The sequence below is a fragment of the Solanum dulcamara genome, chromosome 8 (genome assembly GCF_947179165.1).
Source record: "Solanum dulcamara chromosome 8, daSolDulc1.2, whole genome shotgun sequence".
Taxonomy (NCBI): Eukaryota; Viridiplantae; Streptophyta; class Magnoliopsida; order Solanales; family Solanaceae; genus Solanum; species Solanum dulcamara.
Window position 1 is genome coordinate 37,065,051 of NC_077244.1, and position 8,625 is coordinate 37,073,675.

Consider the following 8,625-nt stretch of genomic DNA (forward strand, 5'->3'; position numbering starts at 1 on the left):
CTGGTGCAAGCTAACCCTGCTATGTTGGCACAGTTGGGGCTGGAGTTATAATAGACACTTGCTGCATGCCTCCAAGTACTATCAGAAGATGAGTAATGACGGCCTGACAATTGAGGACCATAGCAGGTATGGGATGTGGCTGGGCCAGACCCAGCCCCACTAATTGGTGATGAACAGAAGCTACATATAGCTTTGCCTTGGGATTCGGAGTCCTCTCTCTATCATGGTTTGGTGCTATATCCCTACCACAACCTCTAGGTTGAACTTTACCCTTAGCTTGGGCTCTGCTTGCAAACCTAGGTGCATCACTCCCGATCGCTCTACAATGCGTGTGAGCCATCTTGTCAATGTGAGGAACAAGTGAGATTCTATGAAATCAATAGACATATACTACATGAAAGTGATATAAAATAGAAAAGATTCATAACGACATCCTGTAGCCTCTGGAAGATAAGTGACAGATGTCTCTACATAGATCAGTAGGACTCTACCAGATATTAGCTATGTGCAAGTGAGAGCAGTGAACCTAGGGATCTAATACTAATTTTTCACGACCTAAATTCTTGAGTTATGATAACTCCTACTATAGCCCACCGATAGGTAAGCCAACTTGTATCCCAGAACTGTGAGTAATATAATTAAGGTAGAATACTAAATAAAAGTTAAAGAATAACAGAAATTATGAAGAATGAGTGGAAACAAGCCAAAAATATATATAATATAAGATCCCTCCTAGAACTTGGAGGTCACATGTACAAAGCTACTACAAAAATAAATGCAAGTCCCAAAGGTGGACCATAAAAATAAGACTTATCTCAAAAAGCACAAGACTAGTTATAATATATACAATAGGAGACTTGTAAATCCAGGACACTATGTGTTTACCCTTGTTTCTGGGTCAGACTGTTGCATGCTCTATATCAACGATGGTAGTTGTGCTCGAAACTACATCATGAAAATAGATGCAAAGTGTAGTATGAGTACTAAAAAAGGTACCCAGTAGGCATCATAGATCGACTGAGCAGAAAAAGTAAAAGTAATATAAAATGCTAGAATTTAAAAACAACAAAAGCCAAAGGGCGAAAATCTAACTAAAATACACAAGAGTGTACTAACACACAAAGAAAGGGAGAACAACAAAATAAATTTGTTCGGACCCCTATAAGACCAAAGGGTATACTCATGAGCGAGTTTAAGTAATACCCGAACAGACTCCCACAAGCCTGATAGGTGAACATAAGATCTTATATCAATAAAGAGAACCTGCCGATGTTTCCAAGATTGCTACGACCTTCCATGAACTTGAACTGATCTAACTGAGTGCCTAAAACTTTATTCATAGCTGAGTAGGAGTTAAGGACTTTAAGTAAAGCGAAGAAGGAGTAAAGGACCTTATCTGAGAGTAGAATAGTCAAGGACTTGAAATAAGGCTGAAGATAGTGATAGACTCGAACCAAGACTATAAATGGATAAGGACTCTAACCAAGGATGAAGATAAGGATGGACTCAAACCAAAGCTGCTGATAGTGATGGACTCTAACCACGTCTGCAAATAGTGGTGGACTCTAACCACAACTGAAGATGGCCCTGGACTAGAGCTAATGTTGATAATATCTAGTCTTGGACTTGAACTAGAAATGGAGACGGATCGGTTAGATTTAGATCAGCAGACCATCAAGCATTATGAGGAGAACCCCCCTCCCCCCATTTAGTGCCATCAATAAATCACTTCAAGCTCAAACAAAACCCAACCAAAATCGACAGGTGACTTCCGAACCAAAAAACCAAGTACACTAAAATTGACAAAATAAGGGAATTAATGATATAAGGTCCTAAGAGATGTGTTACTGCCTAGCTAAGGCTCAGTCTATCAGACTCAAGTCTGCTATATTAGTCTACAGGGACCTAAGCCATCCAAAGCTACATCAGAGAAATTCAAAGGCATAACGGCTCCAAAATGCACAAGTCTATGGCAATCACTAGTCTAAGCCTAGACTAAGGCCAAAAATGTTTCCAATAATAAATACAAGCCTTAATTAAGGCACACCACATGGTATAGATGATCAACTAACACAACCAATATGTCTTCACTTCCTAAAATACTCGAAAAGGACCTAACACATGGCTTTTATGAACTAAACATGATCTACTATCCCAAAATTCACACAATTCAACATACATTTCCATATTCATGCTCAGTCTAAGGAGAGGGAAGTTGTAGCCTAATTTAGGCCAATCACGCACTCTCTAAAATTAAGATGTTGGAGCTTTTCCCTTCTAAATAGCCTTTGAATGCAGCCACGCTATCAAAAGTAATTTTACAACGTTAATACAATTGTTTTTACACTAAAATTACAACAAAGAAAAAGGGACCAGTTTCAAAGTCTAAATGGGAATGTGGGACACGTGCTGAAAATTCCATAATTGACTTTGTGAAAGGGTCCTAATTAGCTCCCTAAACTTGTTTCCCAAAACAATCACAATTCGGAGCTCGGGACAGCCCAGAATTGAACATCCAACAAAATCCTCTACTAAAGCTAAGGAAAACAACTAGAATTTCAGCTAAAACTAGATATGTACCTCAAATAAAGACTCTCCAACACTTTCTAATAACTCCAATAAGTTCCCCCAACGATGCCCAACAATCCATCCTTTGAATCACCCAAAACAGAGCCAAATATAGAGAGATATCAAGTTTTGAAAATGGAGAACTAGGTTGAAATATGGTTCTTAAGAGAACCCTATGGTGTCACAAAAATGACCAAAAATATCACTAAAGTGACCATCCCCCAAGGGGTGAGTGTCTCTAAAGCGAGACCTTGGCTGCTAAAGTGAGAGTCGCTTTAGTGATGTCTAGACTGCTTTAATGACCAACACCTAACAGGCGCGCCTTGCTTAAAGAATTCCCTAGCTACTTAAGCAAGGGTCACTAAAGCAAAGCCAAGGCCGTGAAATTAGAGGCATCTGACACAACTACACCAGCTGATTTTTGCTAACTCCAAAACCTTTGAAGGGGTGCTCGATATTCATTCGAAACCCCGTGCCCACAAATAAACTATGCTACCCCCACCAAATTCAATATCTCAGACTCAACAAAATAGTCAAAATTTCAATCTGAGCTTATCTCGACAAACTATAGGTCCCACACCTAAGTGTAGTTTTTAGCCAATTCTACAAGGGGCTTGGGATTAGATCAAAAGCCTTAGGAAGCGCAAGAAAGGTTGTTCTAGACTAAACTCAATATTTTGGAGCTAACCGTACTGATAAAATTTTCATTCGGATGAATTTTTTAGGAATGTTGAACAAGGTCAAACTTAGGCCAAAACCTAAAGGTTAAAATGCCTAATAGTCCAAATTTTTATGGAAAGAATTGGAGCTCGTGCTGACCATGCCACTAGTCTAAAATGACTATTACGAAGCTGATGAAACCATCAGAATTCTATTTTGAGGCACATTTACCTGATGTTTTGATCAAAATCAACTATTCAAGTTTCAAAAACTCCAAAAAATGAAAATATGCACAAATTCCAAATGAACCACCAGGCAACTGAACAACCAGTGCTAACAAGTCACAAATGACTTGGGGTCACTAGGAGAATTCTCTAAACAATAAAAGGAATGCAATGATACAACAATGACCTGGATGATCATTACAATCTATTAGAACAATCTTGGCTATAACATCCTCTAGATAATGTCACATTCATAAAATTGATGCCTACAATGAATTTTTACAAGGTGATCTTAATGAAGAAATTTATATGGAATTGCCACAGAAATTTATGAGTCAAGGGGAAACTAAATCTATATATTGACTCCTAACTTCCTGTATGGCTTGAAACAAACACCAATATAGTAGAATGAAAAGCTAAAAAAAAATTACCCAAATTGAAGTTCAAACAAAGTCAACATAATCACTCTTTGTTCTAGAAAAAAGTTAGAATTTGGGATTGTAATCATTCTTATATATGTGAATGATATGTTAGCAACTGGGGACAACTTAAACCTGATTGATTAGACAAAATAGTTACTACAACAGGTGTTCAAAATAAGAGACTTAGGTGATCTGAAATAATTTCTAGGAATAAAGTTTGCAAGGCTTATCAGGGCATACTCATGCACCAAAGGAAGTATGTAATAAAGTTGATCTCTGAACTTGGACTTGAGGTATCTAAACTAACCACTGAATAATAGATGCAACAACAAATGGACCATAAGAGAATATTATGATTGTATAAGCAAGAATATATCTGATACAAACACTACTAAAAAACACTGCATTTAGCTACAAACTTCATTGTTGGTCCATTATTATTTTGCTCGTAGCTAAAAAAATCTTTTCCTAATTCATTTCTAAGCCGAATTAGCAATAAATTTTGTTGTTTAGCTGTAAAATTTATCCATAGCTAAATTCAATTTATTTAGTAATGAAGCAAGAACAAAACTGATGATCTTTACTGACTGATGTATGTGCCTATCAATGATTGATAAGGAAATTATATCTAATAATGAAAATATCAAATATTGCCTACAGTAATCAAACTTTGAGTCAATACATGCAACAACCAAAGAATTCACACATGGATGCATCCTTGAGGATTTCTACTCTCTAGTACTATTAAAAACATAAAAACCTTCTGTGATGCTGATTTGGTTGCATGGTGCTCACACCAAAGGTCTATCACAGGGTTTCTGATCAAACTAGGAGTTTCTCTGATATCCTGGAAATCTAAAAAATAACCAACAATTTTCAGAAGGTCTGCTGATACAGAGTATAGAGGCTTAGCCTTTACTGTGTCTGAGTTAACTTGATTACTCACCCTACTATCAGAACTAAACGTCAACATCTCACTTCTACTTGAAGTCTTCAGTGATAGTAAACAAACTCTACAAATTGTAGCTAATCCAATTTTTCATGAAAGAACAAAACATATAGAAATCGACTGTCACTTCATTAGGAAAAAGATTCAACAAGGAAGGTGAAGACTCTAAATATTCTTTAATGACCCTCTAGGTCAATTTTTCCTTAATGCTTTGTTTCGTCAATTAGAGCATTTATGTAGTGAACCCAAATTATTTATTACTTGATGGCACTAATAGTTCGGTAGCCTGATTGTTCATTTGGGTTTTAGGACTGTTTTCCTATTTTGGAGCTTTTGAAACATCAAAAGTTGACTTACATCGTAACATTAGGCAAATGACCTCATAACATAATTCTGACAGTTTTACCAGCTCTGGAATTACCAAATTACTCTAATAACATGGTCTTCATGAGTATCAAAGGCAATTAGTACGAGGTCATTTGGTACTTTAGCCTTTGAAATTTAGCCTAAGGATGACTTTGATCAACATTCTTGAAAACTGCACTCGGATAAAAAATATATCAGTACGGTTAATTTTTGAATATCAATTTTGGTCTAGAATGAGCCTTTGTTTGCTTCTCGAGGCCTCCGGTCCAATCTCAAAGCCCATTATAGAATTTGGCTTAAAATGACATTTGGGTGTGGGAACCACTTTTCATTATAATAACCTCATATGGAATTTTAAATGCGCCATTAATTTCAGAACATTAAATTTGCTGGGATAACATATCTCGTTTGTACACACGGGGTTCCCAATGAATCCCAAACACCCCATTGGAGACTTGGCCTTTTCCAAAACTCAGCTGATACAGTTTAGTCAAGTTTCATTGCTAAAGTGGCCCATGCTCTCTAATGTGACCATCGCTAAAGCATCCAGGGTATTGCTAAAGTAATAGTAGGCGCTTGGTGGCTGTCAGTTAAATGACAGGTCCTTCGCTTTTAGCTAGGCCCGCCTCTTTGGTGGGGGTCACTTAAGAAACCTTTGAGGTCACTTATTTTAAGATGCGCAGTTCAGTTATTTTCATAACTTCAAACTGTCATATCTCCTTTCTTATAAGGAATATATGGGGATTCAAAGCCTAGTTTGTGGGTAATTACTAAGAGAAGGTATTGGGGACTTCAGAAAATGGTTTATGACCTTCGTTTAAGGTAACATTGCTTGTGAACCTACTGCCCTTAGGTGTTTTTAAGCTTATTTGAGAAATTTCTTGCATGCTTGATTTTTTGCTAATTCAAGCCCTGAATTGTGTTCCGTTTTGGAAGACAAGTTCAAGGTATTATTTAAGACCTTTTCACAGAGTCAATTCCACAATTACCAGAATGGCTCCCACATTTTTGTGTTTGACTCCAAAATTGATCCATCTCTAATTTTAGTGATTTTAATGTCAAAATGATCGTGTTTATATTGTGTACATATATCTGATAGCGTGGTAGCGTTCAGAGGCCGTATGAAAGGAGAAAGGTCTAATTTAGTGATTTTGGAGTCTTCTGAACAGCCTACAGGTAGGCTATGGTCCCCTCTCTTTAGATTGAGTTTGACGTGTTTTCTTTATGATTAGTTAGAATTTGGGTTGGGTAGTAATTGAATCATGCATATACATTTAACATTCATGCTTTTGGCCTATTTCAAGATTTTATCGGGTACTTGTGAGCATAATACTTGCCTTTTTGATCATACATGCTTTGTTGTATATTTGTATAATAGTTTTATTATCTATTTGGAGCATATTTTACCTTAGCCTAGGTTTGACTAGAGTTTGCCTTAGAAATGCATGATTCAGACTCGATAGGCCTTAGTTTTGTACCGTCGTAGTTTTGGCTGGTTTAGATCCATGTAGACTTGTGTAGAAGACACGATTCTGATAGTCTGATCCTTATATAAGCAGTACGCTTGCTCTGATGACATTCTATCCTTACCTCCTGATTCTACGTCTTTACGAGTTTTAGTGATCACACCGAGTTCTATTCTATGATTCAAGGTTGGGTTGGAGTTCAACTCAACTAGTTTAATTGAACGAGTAGTTGTGGATGGAAATCCATTGGGATTGGTAACTATTGACCTTTGGGAGCACTTGTAGTAGTTGTTTTGATACTTTTGTCAGGCATCTGAATTGAAGATCCAGCCTAGACCACTAGAAACTTTTGACGAGTATTCGGTTAGAGGTTCCGCCTCCATCATTCAGATCCTTATAAAAAGCAACCAATTAGAGATCCAACCTCAGTTTATTTATACTTGATAGATTACTTGGATATATCCAGTAAGCATCCGGTTAGAGGTCTGGCCTCCATATTATCAAATTCTATTAGATTGGGTTGAGGTTTTGGTTTTATATTTTCCGGTCTTGAGTTCTTAGTAGTTAAGCTATTCTGTGTACTCGTCGAGCTTATGGGGGTACGATTAGGTTTTTGTTAAAACCTGCACATAAATGTACCTTATGGGCTTATACGGTTGTAGTTAGGTGTACTTTAGTTGTAGCACTCATGTGCATTACATCTCATTACATTGATTTAGAATTCCACTCTAGACCTTGTTCTGTTCTATTCCTCCTTTTCATATCTCTATTACTTTTCAAAGCTCAATCGGTCTATGATGTCTATTGGATACCTATTGTTTTGGTACTCATACTACACTCTGCATCTATTTTTGAGATACAGGTCCGAGCACTAGTGGGCATCATTGATTTGACCTTGGAACAGTCATATCTAGATACGGGGGTGAGCACCTGGCATTTTATGCTATTCTGGTCTCCATCTGTATATATAGACTAATCTTTTTCTTTTGAGACAAGTCTTGTTTCTATGGTCCACTTTTGGGACTTGTACTCTTTTATTTAGTCAGGTATATATTAGTGACTTTCAGGTTCTGGGAGGGATCAATTGTTTATATTTATTTTGGCTTGTCTTCCACTTATCTATCTTGTTTATATTAGAATTGCTTAATCTTATTTAGTTTTTACCCTTAAATCCACTACTAGATATTCTGGGTTACTGATTGGATTACCTATTTGTGGGTTATAATAGGTGTCATCATAACCTGAGAAATTGAGTCGTGACAAGTTGGTGTCAGAGCCCAGGTTCATCGATCTCACTTGTACAGATCTAACATCTAGTAAAGTCCTACTGATAGGTGTAGAGACGTGTGTAACTTATCTTTCGGAGTCTACAACATGTCATTAAGAAGAATTCCCTTTTTGTTTTGATTTCGTGTAGCATGTGTCTTTTTGGTTTCTTGAAACCTTACTTGTTTCACTCTTTCGTAGGATGGCTCACACATAAGGCTCAACATCCGAGGAGCTTCCTTAGTTTGAGGAGGAACCATAGGAAACATTTGTACCTCCATAGTCGGTGGGGCTAGGAATAGCCCAACCACTACCTGCACCAGCTGTATCTCCAGAGCTTCATGCCATACTCACTAACATTTTAGTGGGTATAAGTGAGATGAGGTAGGATCCAGCTCCAACCTCAACATTATAGGGTCAACTTGCAATAGTAGCCTAGAGAGTCAAGGACTACTAGCTCACGTGGTCACACAGCCAAGTTTAGATGATGGGGACATGCCACTGTCTAAGCATAAGATGATCGAGGTATTTCAAAGACATTCACCGTCGATATTTACTTAGTCAATTAGGGAGGACGCCTATGAGTTCTTGAATACATGCTAGGATCAACTTTAATCCTTAGGCCTTATGGAGTTGAAAGGATCCAATTTCACCGCACATCAGTTCTACGGGCCCGCCAGGTAGTAGTGGCGCTCATATTTATA